The sequence below is a fragment of the Callorhinchus milii genome, unplaced genomic scaffold (assembly GCF_018977255.1).
Source record: "Callorhinchus milii isolate IMCB2004 unplaced genomic scaffold, IMCB_Cmil_1.0 Scaffold3, whole genome shotgun sequence".
In the NCBI taxonomy this organism is placed as follows: Eukaryota; Metazoa; Chordata; class Chondrichthyes; order Chimaeriformes; family Callorhinchidae; genus Callorhinchus; species Callorhinchus milii.
In genome coordinates this window covers 72,899,683-72,915,687 of record NW_024704744.1, presented here as the reverse complement: position 1 = coordinate 72,915,687, position 16,005 = coordinate 72,899,683, and the positions used below count along the sequence as shown (strand labels likewise).

Here is a 16,005-nt window from a genome sequence, read left to right as displayed (position 1 = left end):
ATTAATTAAAGTTTTGCCTTTCTAGGCTCCATGAAAGCTTTACTAAGAAATGCTTTGTAGTTACTTGGACAGAATTGAACAAATTTCCTGCTGTTGCATGTGTCTCTGAAGCCTTCATCATGCAGAGAGCTCTGAAAGCTCCAGATTATGCATACTTTCTCTGTGTCCTAGCGAGCGCTGAATACTTACGATGTGGGAGACTTCCTCCTAGCAGGAGCAATGTGGACACTGAAATGTGCACTGGTACATTTGCCAAGGCATTCAGACCTTGCAGTCTAGCAGGCTCAGTTCTTTCAGTAAGACAAAAAGGAGATTACTCCCAACAGCAAGAAAAAATAGATCAACAATATGCACTGTAATTTTATTAAAGGAATGTGTGTTGCAGGGTTAAGCAACGTTTGTTGGATACTGCAACACTTTGAAGAATTAATGAAGAATTAATGAATACTGAAGAATTAAAACCACATTGTTTTTTCTCTCTTCAATCCAGCAAAGAGTTGACTTCTTGCTGAGTTCCACAGACATCATTTTGTAACTTAGTCAATTGAATATTGGAGTGTCAACTTAGTTCAGTGGTAACACTCTTGCCTCTGAGTCAGAAGGTTGTGGGTTCGAGTTGAGTTTTAGAGTTTCAGAATTTCCTTATGTAACTCTGTGAGGTTAATGTACAAATTATATCATCTCAAATTTGTCCTGGACCTGACATTGATTGTAGCTCCGTCTGCTCAGTATTATCCCCAACCTTTGAAGACATCCACTAGTGCATGAATAGGAATAATTCTACTTACACACTAACCTTCCTTTTAAGTCTAAAGTGAGATTGCTGACAATGATTTATGTTGTGTGTTCAATAAGAACAAAGTTAAGACTGCCCAAACTAATTTCTGATCGAATTCTACAATCGGCAGAGAAGAAATCTTCATTGAAACCCAAGTCCTGAAATAATAATAATATTCCTTGCATTTGATATAGCGCCTTATCACATCTTCGAGATGTCTCAAAGCGCTTCACAGAATATACTGTAAAGTAAATTAACTGTATATTTTGGGGGCGAAACGCAGCAACCAATTGTGCCCAGCAGTGTCCCACCAACAGTCCTGGATTGAGTGACCAATTTATTATTTTTTTTGGAAGGAATTATTATACCCGGAAAGCGATCTGCCAATTGGCTAACAATCGGGTTTCTACTAACTGATAAGTAAAAAGAGGTGTGTGGAGTAAGGAAACTTGCCCTGCTGGGAATCAAACCCAGGTCTCTCGCTTGCGAGGCCTCTAACCACTGAGCTACAGGACTACGGGAAATAAAAGGACAGTTTGCTTGCCCATAAGGTACCCAATTCCCTTTGATAGATTTGACTCACATCTTTGAGTTGGAGGCATTGCTAAACCTATGAAAATGGTTACAGTCAATGAAAGGGTCAGACATAAATTGAGTAACTGTGGAGACTTCCACTATCTTGATCCTCTGGGTCAAGGTGATAGTCATAACAATGTCTCGCATCCTACCTCAACTAGACTTGTATTTACCTCTGTTCACAATCTACATTTGACACACGCTTATTCAAATAGATTTTATTGCTATTTCCAAGAATGCCCACCTCGAACTAATCCAGGAAGTGAAGACGTAACTCTGGCTTTTTGGCTTATGCCCAATTTGTCATCAAGACGAATGAATACACAATAATTTATATAGGTGCCTCCGAATGCTCGCTGAATGAATTGAAGGCTGCCAAGGCTTACCTAAGAGAATATATTATGTGCACACGGCTCTACCATAAGCAACTTTGCTGAAGGCTAGCTTTGCAAACAATGGTAGCAGGCCGATGAAGAATGCCAACCCCCCATCAATGCAAACTAAATTCAGACAAGCTACTTCTACTTTTCATCACAAGTAATAAGATGTAGGATTGTACACAGGACTGAAAAAACTCTTGAGGTCCAGTTGGTCAGTTTTAAGGACTATACTTATTTTTAATATGAGGATCACAATAAAACAAGTCTGTGTTTTACCAAATGATTATAGCAACAGACAGAATGAATGAAATACAAACTTTGTGACTGAGTTAAAACGTCATAGAAACGTTAACAGAAATGCAGAGCTCAATTGAAGCATTCCACGTACACATTTGTGACAATTTGTACAATGACTCCAGAGAGCAGAGATTCCAGCCCAATGGATTGTTTTATTAAATCTGCTCAATATTTTTCTATTATCGAAGAAATAGAAACACCAATGTGTTGGCAATGTAAGATTCAGACATTTTGAAAGCATACCTGTAATGCTTTTTATATTTTTTTCATATTGGTGATTCTCTCCAACTAGCTACTGATGCTCATACGATCAAACTGGCTTATATTATTCAAATTGCAAATAAAAAAGAGTTTTCCTCTAAATTGGAAATCATTCAAACTCCCTTCCCATCCCAGTGAAATCTTTTAGATGTAGATTCATATGAATAATGAACCATTTAGATTTACATTTTCATCGCCATTAAAAACAAAAAAGATTCAAGCAATGAAAATCATGGTAACAAAACAGAATGAGATGAATGTTCTTGGAGGGGAAACTCTGTTGAGACAGCCTCTTGGAAACAGTTGCTCACAATTTTAGTGACAGTTTGCTACAACAAATCACATTATAAACAAGTCAGGAAATGGAGAGACCTGTGGTCAGCTTTCACTAACCAAACCATTTTTGCCTTAGATCCTCTTAAACACTTTGTCTTGTGCTATTCTGATTTTGTGCAGAGTGACAGAAAACAGAAGAGTAAACAGCAAAACGATAGTGAGACAGACAAGTATAGAAAAGCCCCCACATCAGATGAGGATGAAGACGATTTGGATGTGAAAGCAAAGAAGAAATCTCTTCAGGAAAAGGTACAGCTGTAATTTTTGCTTAGTTCAGCATCGCTTGAATACTAATAATCGGGATCTAATTTTTGATACTTCTTTCACAAATTCCTTAAAAATAAATGTAATTAATGTAGATAGGGACTCCTTCCATTAACTAGAATAACTCATTACTCCAAGGGACAAACGCTTGGTGATGAATAATCCAAAGTGGCGAGTTAGTTATACGTTTGTATGTATGTATGTATGTATGTATGTATGTATGTATGTATGTATGTATGTATGTGTATGTGTGTGTGTGTGTGTGTGTGTGTGTGTGTGTGTGTGTGTGTGAGTGAATGAATGAATGAATGAATGAATGAATGAATGAATGAATGAATACAGCTGGGATATTGACAGAATGATGATTTAAGCGATGGTGACAGGTCAACGCAGTGTTGAATTACAAGAAGTTTACTATACATCACTCTTACCAGTGGAAACTGAGTTCCGTTACCATCTACTTCTAAAGTGGAATTCTTGAAGGGCAATGTTAATTCAAATGTTTTTTCTTATTAAGGAATCGTTAAGAAATACAGGGCAACTCCATTATAACTAAATTATCTGCGTGGAAGCCGTGTGAAAAATTACTGATTTCTGGGTTATCAGGTTACCACTGAAGTTACTTCCTGTTTGATGTCTGCTATTTGCAAGAAGTGCAGCTGACATTATTTTCCTTTGCAAAGTGATGTCAGTGGGATAGCAGTGGTGGGATATCCTAAGTCTGTTGGGTGAATTAATAGATGTGAAAGGCGCAATACCCAATGCAAGTATTATTGTTACTATTATTACTATTTTTGCAAATACCCAAATAAGAGATAATAATCCTTACATTTGGTATAGGGTTTTTCATGTCAGGAGGATGTCTCAAAGCACTTCACAGGATATACTGGGACATGTAGTGATTATGCGTTTTGTGCCAATTTGCACTCATTATAATGTAACTATAGTGGGCTGAAATTCTGTTTGGCATTATATGCAGGGCATTTGGCAATGTTAGTCGCTAATAGGATTTCCCCCTTATAATCATGTATCTCTATAGGTGCAATATGTAACACCAACCAGAATTTCAGCCCGCAAGTCAATTAATTTAAATATTAAATTATAGATATTCAAGGCAAAATAAAATACATTTCAAATGCTCGTGCAAGCTTACCTGCTGAATTTAGGAGCCTTTTTTGTACTGTGAACTTGCACCCATTAGGAAGTGCACTGAGAATGCCCAACTAGTTTCACCTCGGACTCTTACAGCAGCCTGAGTGAAGAGAGACGTCCATTTTATCAGTTTGGATTAGAATTAAATCTGGGCACCACACAGCAGCCAGAGGACAGTGCACTAACCCACTCTACCACCCACTCAGAGCCCCATAATTCATTTACATTGAATTGACATCAAACACAAGCAACACAATGCATTTTTAATGATGCAATAACATGCTTTGACATGAACTACACGAGGTGCCTGACAGAGAAACAAAAGACATTTGCCAAACATTGTTGGCCTTTTCAATGCTGTGAAAATCCTACGTGTATCAGACTTTTCTGAGGAGGTAATAAAAACGTAAACTCAAAATTGTACTGCAATTTCTGTTAGGGCCAGATAAGAGCTGTGACTGAAGAATAGTATAATTAAAAACTAACTGACCAACTTACTGCTAAGTTCACAATACACATTAGTAGAACAGTGGAGAATAAGATCTTGTCCAAAAAAGGCTTTAAATTTACCAACCTTCATAGAATCACCTTGAATATCTCCTGAAAACAATTTAAAGATCTAACATTTTATTGAAAGGATCTTCGTTAAATGTTGCTGTTATTTGTTTGCTAGTTGACTTGGATAATGGGAATCATGACTAGTCATGTCACTGCAAACAATGTTACTCCTTATGACGTGATTGCCACAAAATGACAGCTGGCTATTCCTGCTCTTCTCCATCTGCATACATGAATAGAAAGTACAGCTCAGAAACAAGCTATTCGGCCCTTTCAGTCCAAATGATATTTCAAATAATAATAATAATAAACCTTGCATTTGATATAGCGCCTTACCATGTCTTCGAAAAGTCTCAAAGCATTTCACAGAATATACTGTAAAGTGAATTGACTGTATATTTTGTGGGCGAAACTCGGCAGCCAATTCCGCCCAGCAGTGTCCCACAAACAGTTGTGGATTGAAGTGATCAATTCGTTATTTATTTTTGAAGGAATTATTACCCCCGCAAAAGTGATCTGCCAATCGACTTACAACCGGGTTCCTACTTACTGCTAGGAATGCAGTAACTGCCATTTCCTAGATCCTATCCGTAGTCCCACATTCCGGCCTTTTCCCCATAACTCTTAACATTATCGTTCTCTCCACTGTGTGTCAAGTCTTTTTTTGTTGTAAGCATACACAGTCCAAGGGGATCCACTTGCTAAAATGCAGTCTTAGCAGAGTCGCTGTTTGAATGGGTCCATTGGCTCCCCATCTTTCAGCAGATCGAATTCAAGATCCTCATCCTCTTGTTGAAATTCCTCAAAAGCCTCGACCCACCCTGTAACCTTATCAACCCAGCTGCTCCCACTCCTCAGTGAACATCATTCTGCTACATATCCATTGCCTGATGCACCCTATCATCAGTGTGCAAGCTTTCAGGTTCAACAGCTTGCCCCTTCTGTCTGGAATTCCATCCCAGAGTGCCCACTGCCTCATCCCTTCCCTTCACACTTTTAAAGCCCACCTTAAGACCTTTATTTTTGACTCCACTTCCTGTCATCTGTCCTCCACCCAGTTATTTAAAGCACCTTGAGACGTCTTCCTGATGTAATTTATATGAGAGGATATATAAATTAAATTGTTACCATGCTGTACTCTGGTAAGGCGAGTAAGTCTTGGAGAACTGAGGAATGTCTGGCCAGAGGAAGGGCTTGCAACATTTCTTTAGGCAATGCTTTCTCTTTGCAAACTAAAACATGGTTTAACAGTTCCTATGGAATTTCTGTGGGCTGGTCCGTTCCGCTCTCCCAAGCTAGGAGAATTGTTGAATTGTTTGAATAGAAAGGGTGAACCTGAGAAAGTAATAAAATAAGAGGTGAGGAATTGCAAAAATATTATCACTGCCAAATGAAGTTATTTGATTTAAATTTAGGAGTTGCCGTAAATAACTTCTGAGGATCCACCAGCAAATCCTGAAAGCCTGCTTACACTGTTGAATTACGATATATTTAGCTGCGTGCAGTAAACCTTTTAGCAACATGTTACTCTGAATGTGCTCTTGACTAACAGACTAACAGTGCTCATGATATAATGTGAAAATGTGAATAGGACAATAGGAAGCTGATAGATGATCCCCCTGAGTACCTCACCCCAAAGAGAAACTGCATGAGGCATTGTAACTATCAGAGTGAGGGAGCTGTTCCTAGGTGTTAAAAGGTGAAGGATTGCAGTTAACTGCTTGCAATGACTCAGTGTTCTAGATATCAGTGATTTGCTGTTAAATACACAGCGGTATTTTGGCAGAATGATTCAAATGGCACTGGGAAGCACTTAAGTAGAACAGNAAAAAACCTGTGTTACGTACGTGCATTTACTTTATTGGATTACTCATACCCACGTTCACTGGTGGATCAGACTGCCAAGATAATCATTGACATAAAGGATACCAAATGTTCCCATTTTTAAACAATGTCCAGAATTGGTTTATCCTCATCCATTGGTTTCCATTACAATATCGTCCCCAAACAAACTTTCCTTTTGTAGGCTTTGCAGTGATGGAGTCTTTAAGCAGGTAAAAATTGTTTAATATTGCATGACAAATAAGGTAAAATATAATACAAATTTACAATTATAAAGCACCTTTCACATTGAGAGGACGTACAGAGGCACTTGACAGTTCTGCCTTGGCACCCGAGCTATGGGTGGGAGCAGAGGGGCAGTGGGGGGGGGGGTAAAGACTACTAAAGGTGCAGTCAAAGAGGAAGTCTTAAGATGGACCTTGAAAAAGGTGAGAGAGGGAGGGAATTAAAGGGACTCTGGGATGGTGAGAGAGTGAGAGCACATAAGCTGACCACTAATAGTGGGTTAGGTAAGGCGGGGGACATGAAGCAGGCCGATGCCTGCTGAGTGAAGGGAGCAGCCGGGTTGGTATGATTTGAGGAGGCCGCAAAGATAGGAGATCAGTTGAAATAAAAACTAATGCAGAGTAAAATATGTTTCATCCATGGGGAGATACATAGAAGAGAGAGTTGAGTTAATACTCCAAAATATTTCCTTGTTTTAATGCAACGTTCATCCATAAAACACACTTCACTCCACTTTACAGTACACGTGATGTGCTTTGAGATGCCTTTGTGGCATGAAAGACGCTATATCAGATGTAAGGATTATTATTATTTGTGTATGAAAGAGAGATGAATTTTGTTTTAAATTATTTGTACCTTGCAACGAACAGCTTATACTGATGGAATACCTTTCACGTAAAAGAAACATCTCCAAGCTCTTTACAGAATGAGAATATTTTGAAACAATGTGAATGTTGCTATCTGGCAAACACAACAGCTGGTTTGTGCCAGAAATATCCTATAAACATCTTGCTGAATGAAAATACTTGTACTTGATATTGAAATTCCTTATGCTCCGAGCAAATTCAAGAATTGCAACAATAAATCAGTTTGGACATTTTTTTAATTTGGGATTTGTTGCCAATTGGTATCCAGCATTTTTTGATTGCAGTCCCATAGTTCAAGTACAATCAGACACTGAAACAGGACAGTCATTCCTGGTGAGCCTGTAATCAGTTCATGTGCAGAAGATGCAGTCAGAAACCACTGCTTAGGGTCTCTTGCCTCCCAGTGAATGTCAATGCGAGAAAGATAAGCTAAATAGAAGACTACTTTCATTAACTGGTCAGCAACAAAATAATAATAATCCTTGCATTTGATTATAGCGCTTTAACATTTCTTTGAGACATTTCAAAGCGCTTCAGAGAATATAGTGTAAAATGGAGTGACTGTATATTTCGTGGGCGAAAGGCCTTGAATGGAGAATTTGACTACAAAATTCCCAAGCAATGACTGGCAAGTGTAGTACCTGTCTGTAGGCAAATACAACAGCCATTTACACCGATAAAATAAAGATCTTTAACAGCCACCTGAAGAACAGACAGATGGGCCTCAGTAGTTTTAACATTTCAGCCGAAAGATGACATCTCTGATTACAGTATTCACCTTTATTGTACTGCAGTGTCAAACTACTCTATGAGCTTAATTTTCAATGTGGGTTGGAACCTACCACTTTCCAATGCAGTGGCTAAAGTGCTACCAACTGAGCCAAACTGACACTGACCACAATTGCTCCCAGTGAACCTGTGTTCATTTGCACCAACTGTGCTGTTATTGAAAGACTTGTCAGAGTTGCCATCCTTCAAATGGAATGTTAAACCGAGGTCCCGTCTCCCTGTTCACAGGGACATTAAAGATCCAATAGCACTATTTGAAAAGAGAAAGAAGCTTCTCCCAGTGTCCTGGCCAATGTTCCCCCAAATAAAATTGGGCATTCACGTGATGGCTGTTTTATGAGACATTGCAGTATTCAAATTGTCTGTCGTGTTCGCCTATTATTACACAGACACTACACTTTACAGTAAATCCTGTTAAATGCTTTAAGGTGTCACCCCACATGATTGGCAGTACATAAAATTTAAATATTATTATTATTGTGGAGTGGATTAACTGTTTCTGATAAATTCATGATCATATAGTCAAATATAAAATTGTGGAAACATTTAAAATTCTATTTTAATTCGGAAGCCAGTTCTTTTTAAGAACTGCAGAAATCTGCTTTCAAAACTGAATTTAAGAAAGTTCTACAAATGTGCGCAATTTTAACTTTTTAAAACAAAATGGTCTTGAAGGCTAAGTGAAACTTGAGGCCAAAATTGTTGATTTTGCAGTATGTAAGCCCTGTTTGGGAGTTAGTTACAAGCGCTTGTGTTTTCTTGTTATCTAGCACCACCTTGAGGTTTATAGGAATGTGTCCAGGCTACGAAATGCCAAGAAAGTCCAACAGCAACGACTTCAAATCAAACAACAAGATCTCAAGTACAAGCGCAGCATTGAAGAGCAGGAGAAGAAACAGGTAATAATAACCCATACATTTGATAGAGTTCCTTTCATGTTGAGAAGACATCTCAAAGCTCCTCACAGGATATACTGTAAAGTGTAGTGTCTGCATTTTGTATTTTGAAAATATATCGATGAACAGGACTGCAAGGAGATATGGAATAACGGTTACTGTTTCATTTGTAAGAAAGGCTAGAAGGAAAGAAATTAGAGTTTTATAGTGTCTTATCACAGGAAAGTCCCCCCAAAAATTCAGTCATCAGTTTCATGGCTATTTGATGGACTGTGTGCAAATTGGCTTCTGCATTTGTCTACCACAATCTACACAGTCACTGTACTTCACAGTAAAATCTTGTGAAGCACTTTTGGGACATTTCGGGACCGGCTGAGCCAAACTGACACTGACCACAATTGCTCCCAGTGAACCTGTGTTCATTTGCACCAACTGTGCTGTTATTGAAAGACTTGTCAGAGTTGCCATCCTTCAAATGGAATGTTAAACCGAGGGGCCCTTGCAGGGACCGGCCCTTGCAGGGACCGGCCCTTGCAGGGACCGGCCCTTGCAGGGACCGGCCCTTGCAGGGACCGGCCCTTGCAGGGACCGGCCCTTGCAGGGACCGGCCCTTGCAGGGACCGGCCCTTGCAGGGACCGGCCCTTGCAGGGACCGGCCCAGGGGTGGGGTGACTGGCAGGGAGGGCGGGCGGGGCGGGGCGGGTGATTGGCTGGGAGCGCGGGGCGGGGCGGGGCGGATTGCCTGGTGCCCCCCCCCGCCCCCCCGCCTCCTGCACTCGTTGCAGCGCCGTGAGTGGGAGATACGATGTTGTGATCCTCTCCGCAGCGAAAACCCCAATAGGTAACACAGAGAGAGCAGCGCCACCGCCGGACAGCGGGAGGGGGGACCCCCGGACACTGGGGGGGGGACCCCCGGACACTGGGGGGGACCCCCGGACACTGGGGGGGGACCCCCGGACACTGGGGGGGACCCCCGGACACTGGGGACCCCCGGACACTGGGGGGACCCCCGGACACTGGGGGGGGACCCCCGGACACTGGGGGGGACCCCCGGGCACTGGGGACCCCCGGTCACTGGGGACCCTCGGACACTGGGGAGGGGACCCCCGCACACTGGGTGGGACCCCCGCACACTGGGGGGGACCCTCGGACACTGGGGAGGGGACCCCCGCACACTGGGTGGGACCCCCGCACACTGGGTGGGACCCCCGGACACTGGGTGGGATCCCCGGACACTGGGGGGACCCCCGGACACTGGGGGGTGTGTGTGTGTGTGGAGTCGCTGCTCCGGAGGCGGATTTCCTGCAAACAGCTGAAGGATAATTGAAGCTGTTTGTACGGGTCCTTCACCATCACTATTACCATCACCATAGCGCCCCCCCCCCACCCCCCCCCACCCCCCCAGCCCCCGGCACCCCCCCCAGCCCCCCAACCCCAGCCCCCCCCCCCAGCCCCCAGCCCCAGCCCCCCCCCAGCCCCCCCCCAGCCCCCCAACCCCAGCCCCCCCCCCAGCCCCCCAACCCCAGCCCCCCCCCCAGCCCCCCAGCCCCCCCCCCCAGCCCCCCCCCAGCCCCCCAGCCCCCCCCCAGCCCCCCCCCCCCCAGCCCCCCCCCCCCCCCCCCCAGCCCCCCAGCCCCCTGACCCCCGCCCCCCAGCCCCCCGCCCCCCCACTGCCAAATTCTGGTGCTCTGAAATTCTGTGTCAACGCGTTCAATCAATGGCAGTTTACCAGCGTTCCCGCACATACACTGACTGCTGTTGCGATTAAGGAAGTTCTGAAGAGAGGTGAGGTGGAGCCAGAAGATGTCTCTGAAGTTATTTTGGGACAGGTTTTGACTGCAGGTACAATGTTGTATTTGAGTAATAGTGAACGGCACAGCATTTGTATACGACTTTTCAACCTGTCTCAAAGTGCTTTACAAAGTCTGAATGGGTGCCTGAGCTGGGAGGGAGATAGGTTGAGGGATTGGGGAAATAATAATAATAAATAATAATAATAATAATAATAGGGCAAAAGGTGCTGTTAAGGGTGGCTGGGGGTGGGGAAAGGGGGGCTGTGGCTGAAGTTGGCAGTCAGTGTTGTGAAGATGGAAGAACGTCAACTTGATAAGCCCCCAGATGAAAGGTTGAAGATGAGGTTTGAATAAATCGTTGATTTGATATTCTGTACTGTCTCCGTGAGCTGACGTGAGCCAATGCCTGAAGTGCGGAGATGCTGACTGGAGCCAAGCAGGAAAGCCTTTGTCTTGTCAACATTAAAAACATAAGAAATAGGAGCAGGAGTAGGCCATTCGGCCCCTCAAGCCTGCCCCGCCATTTAATAAGACCATGGCTGATCTTCTAACCTAATTCCAGTTACCCGCCCTATCCCCATATCCCTTAATCTCTTTAGTTTTTAAAAATCAATCTCAGTCTTGAATATGTTCAATGACATCCTGATGGAAGAGCTCCCTCTTTCACCAATACTGGTGCCAGTGGTCCACAAAATGAAACTCCTGCCTCCCGCACCACTCTTTCATCCACGCATTCTATGGGGGAAAGTTTGGGCTTATTCAGGACTTGATAATCTGACAAGCAGTTGTCCAGGGGTCAAAGGTGAAAACGGAAAGGGGATAGGTAGAGTTGGTTGTCAGTGGCAAATGTATTGAAGTCCCTGGAAATTATGTCAACCTGGGGGAGTATGTAGATGAGGAGGAGAGGAGCCAGGAAAGAGCCCCAAGCCACACGTGATCATGTGGGTCAGAGGAAAAGGAGACATAGTGATGATCCTGCGATAAGTTGGAATAGAACCTGGATAGTGCAGAGCTACAGAGATGTACCAGAGGAGAGATGGTAGAGAAGAATAGAATGATCAAAAGTGTTGGATATAACCGCAAAATCGCGGAGGACCGGCAAGTACAAGGATCCCTGGTCACAGGAAGAGATGACTTGTTAATGACTGTCCAGGGACTGTCCATGCATCAGGCTTGAGTTTGTTGAACGTAGGGGATAAGTAGGTCACAGAGGTAGAGAGAGTGAGGGTGCAAAGGGATTTGTAGGTGAGATCCACAGACAGCCAATGATGAATCTGAAGAGGATTCAAGGCCAAGCTCTGTTCTCTCCAAGGAGGATCATTTGATAGTGTTTAGAGCACTGACTGAGTTTTCACAGACTGAATATTTTCCTCAACATACAAAGCCTACAGTCTACCGTTCCTCGCCCAGATTGGAGAGTTCGGAAGTCATGCAACTCGGTCCACCGAAAATTAAGTCATTGTGTTTACACTTTATAAACATTCACCTTGCAAGCTGCAGCTGAAATGTAAGCTCTGAAGCACTCTGTTTATGCAGCGCAGGAGGGGTTAGAGAAGGAGAGAAATGATGAAAGGATGAATGCAAGCCAACTGTGGTATTAAAAGAATTATTGTCCTTGTTATCTTCCTGTCTGGAGAATAAAATGCTATTTTATATTAACGTCTGAAAAAGACGTTAATATAAAAAAATATATAACTTCTTGTGCTAAACCTGTACTAAAGTTAAGGATGGTTAACTTAACACTAATAATATGAGTAAATGATTCTCACTGAGTATTCCCGTGCCTCTTTTCAGAAAGTATCACCACCAACTCTGCACTGTAGTATTAAAGGAGTCTATTCCTTTTCTTTCACTGTTTTGTAGGCCAAGGACAGAATCCTGCCCGTCAGGCCAGCGTGGCAGCAAGCATTCCCTATTCGGTGCCAGCATGGAGCTGCCAGATGATCTGTGGCTCCGGACTGAAGGCCGTGTGTTTAGGAGCACAGTCCATCCTCACGGAAAACGCCAGGATTGTCGTAGCAGGCGGCATGGAATGCATGAGCAAGGTTTACATGAGCAAAATTTCAGGATATTCTCTTTCATAGAGACAGCAGACATGATGGGCCTTAATGACTTCTTTCTGTAATGTAAATTTCTGATTAAATAGCTCGGAAACAGGCCATTCAGCCCATGCTTCAAACAAGCCTCTCCCCTTTGCTAATCTCCACTTCCATACCCTCTGCTCCCTTCTCAATCATGAATATATCATGTAGAGGTAGTTCAGTTCTGCCTGATTTTGTTGTTCAACCAAAGAACGGTACAGATAACGAATGTTGAACTTTTCCCTCCTGTTGTCTGAGCACAGAGGGATCAAGTGTGAAAGAAGCAAACATGAACTCAGCTAAATGGCTCGGCAGAAACGTTCACCGGTGGATACAATTTAGTGACTGTCACAACAAGCAGTTGCATTGTGCTGCCATTAATACACTTGTTTGTACCCCTAAATATTTAAAAATTGGTCATGCTTTTTTTCATGTCGGTTTGTGGAACAATGCTGTGTGCAATTGGGCTGCAGCATTCGCCGACAAATGCACAGTCACTCCATTTCACAGTAATTCCCTGTGAAGTGCTTCAGGATATTCTCATGATTATTATCTGAGATAGTAATTATTGTGAAGTGTTTGTAGGCATTTCAGTATGATAAGGCATTATACAAATGCAAGTTCTTCCTTTTCTCCAGCCAGATCTTGTTGCATGTGGAGTCCCAGTACACAGCAAGTACACTTAGCTAAAGCCTGCTTCTTTTAATCACAGGCTCCACATGTGGTTCCAATGCGAGTTGGGGTCAAAGTAGGAGACATGTCCCTTCAGGATACCATTCTGTGTGATGGCCTAATGGACGCCTTTTATAACTACCACATGGGTGTAACAGGTAAGAACTGTCACTGAATAAATACAAGGTTTGCATTTAAGTACTGGAAATTAATTGCATTTCCCTCTGTTTTCTAACCTCTCTGAGGATCTGTGGTGTTTAGTTCTAAGGCTACCAGCTGCCCTCCAGTATCTCATTAAAGTGGCCGTACTTCATGTGTGAATCCGAGTGGTAAAGGGTCACTGGGCTGTTTGACCATGAGAGGAGATGGAATATCACAGACAAGTCTCTTCCTGTCCACACAAGCACCTTCCAGCCAGGACCATTGAATGTGATAAGAAGTGGGAACACTGGCTGTATTTTTCCTCCTACTTATACAAACTAATTGTAACATCCCATCTGCTGCCAAGCTGAGACCAGGTAACCTGGCACAAATCTGGGTCTTCCAAGTCTCAGTTCAACGCCAGGCAGTGCCTTTGTCAACCAAGTGCTCAAAGAGAGCAGCTTGGGAATGGAGCAATCTATATGCAGGGTTTGATAAATTTATAAGATAGTATTGTTCTGATTAAAAATGGGGGGCGTTATTTGAATAGAAAATGTTCTTTTTGTTTCTATTTAATCGTGTATTGTAACTATTTCTTAAAATTAGATACTGAAATAATGGGCACAATGTGTTTGAGCTCAGATTGCAATCCAAAGTGCCTGTTCCCAGCCTCCAAGACACAGTCGTGTATTAACTACCTCAGCTGTGGAGGTGCTCATCGATGATTGGAAAAATGTGAACAAATTTACTGGAACAAACCTGAATCCTTTCTGAAGTTCAAAATATGGAGGAGGTTAATTCTGTTCTGAACTGTAAAGGGAACATGACTGTTGACTAAAGATGCTCCTACAAAATACACAGTCACTACACACTTCATAGTTGTGAAGCACTTTAAACATCCTCGCGAATAGAAACATACTATTCTTGGTGGAGACCCAGGCATCCTACATGGCTCAGCCAACTTAAGACCAAAAGATTCTGTGGTTGAATTCCTTGGAAGCTCAAGCTTTTAACCTTTTTAGAGCAACAATATATCTTTAAAATTATCCTCTGTGGTGACAGATAAGCAAAGTCACCCGAGGGCAGTACTTTTACACTGTGATGACTGGCCTAACAGAAGCCAGGAAGGTGTGTGTTATCCTAAAACCACCTTGGAGGGTGTGCATGTGTGAACCAAAGCTGTGCAAGCTCATAGAACGGACGTAGATGTAAAGTAGCATGTTACTTGATAGCCATCATTATGTATAGCTACGGTCTCTTGGCCATGCACATATTTATATAAAGGTTTGAAGCTACAGAACGTTTCCCGAATTACTTTTCTCGTCCTCTCGATGCAGCTGAGAACGTGGCGATGCAGTGGCATGTGAGTCGAGAGGAGCAGGACAAGTTTGCTGTACAGTCCAGAACCGAACTGAGGCAGCACAGAAAGCTGGCTATTTTGAAAAAGAAATTGTTCCTGTCTCCGTCCCTTCCAGGAGAGGTATGTGCTGTACTCCTAGGAGGAGAGATTTTGAGACTGACTGGTTCATCTGCACGAGCGCGTGTGAGTGCGTGTAGGAGAAGGTTTCAGAAAGTTACATATTCTAAGCTTTTTCAAGCCTCAAAAACAAATGTCATAGAGGGGACCTCTATAGAGGTATATAAGATGCTGAATGAGATTGAGAAAGTAAACCTACAATAATATATTCAGATACACCAGGCCAGCAGAAAACAAGGTACAGTTTCAGAGTTGTAAAGGACATTATTTAGGACACACAACAAGAAGTGTTTCTTTACACGTTGCTGCAACTGCAGTAAATTACCAGGAGGGAGGGCAGAAGCTAGGTTGCTGGACACTTTTTTAAAAAAAACTATGCGGTGATGAGAGATGATAGCATGGATATTCTGGAAGGCTCAGATTGAATAGGCCGAAAGGTTTTATTTATCCAAACCTCTTTTGTGATCTTATGTCATCCAGTCTGCCCTAAACCCTATGGGCTTGCAAGAGGTCTTCCAAACTATTTGGCACTCAACCAGACAGAGGCCAACATTATTCACTTCGACTAACATATGTGCCACACTTGTTTTTAAATGTATAACACTTATAATGAAATTAAAATTTTATTTGGTACTATTGTGTAGCCTCGAAGTGCTACATTTTAATTAGGAGCCTTAATAATCTAACATCATCCTCTCTCTCTACAGGGCCTCTCGAGGTGTCAACTGATGAGTTTCCCCGTCACGGAAGCACCTTCGAAGCCATGTCTATCTCAAAAATAACTCAATGATACCGTTGGCGCATCTTGATTGGAGAATACTGCCTTAGAACCCTACGATT

At 42.7% G+C, this 16,005-nt stretch overlaps 1 pseudogene; it reads left to right on the top strand.

Moving 5' to 3' along the window:
- Positions 1-15,955, top strand: part of LOC121848546 — a 31,398-nt pseudogene extending 15,443 nt beyond the window's left edge.
- Positions 15,956-16,005: the final 50 nt, after the last annotated feature.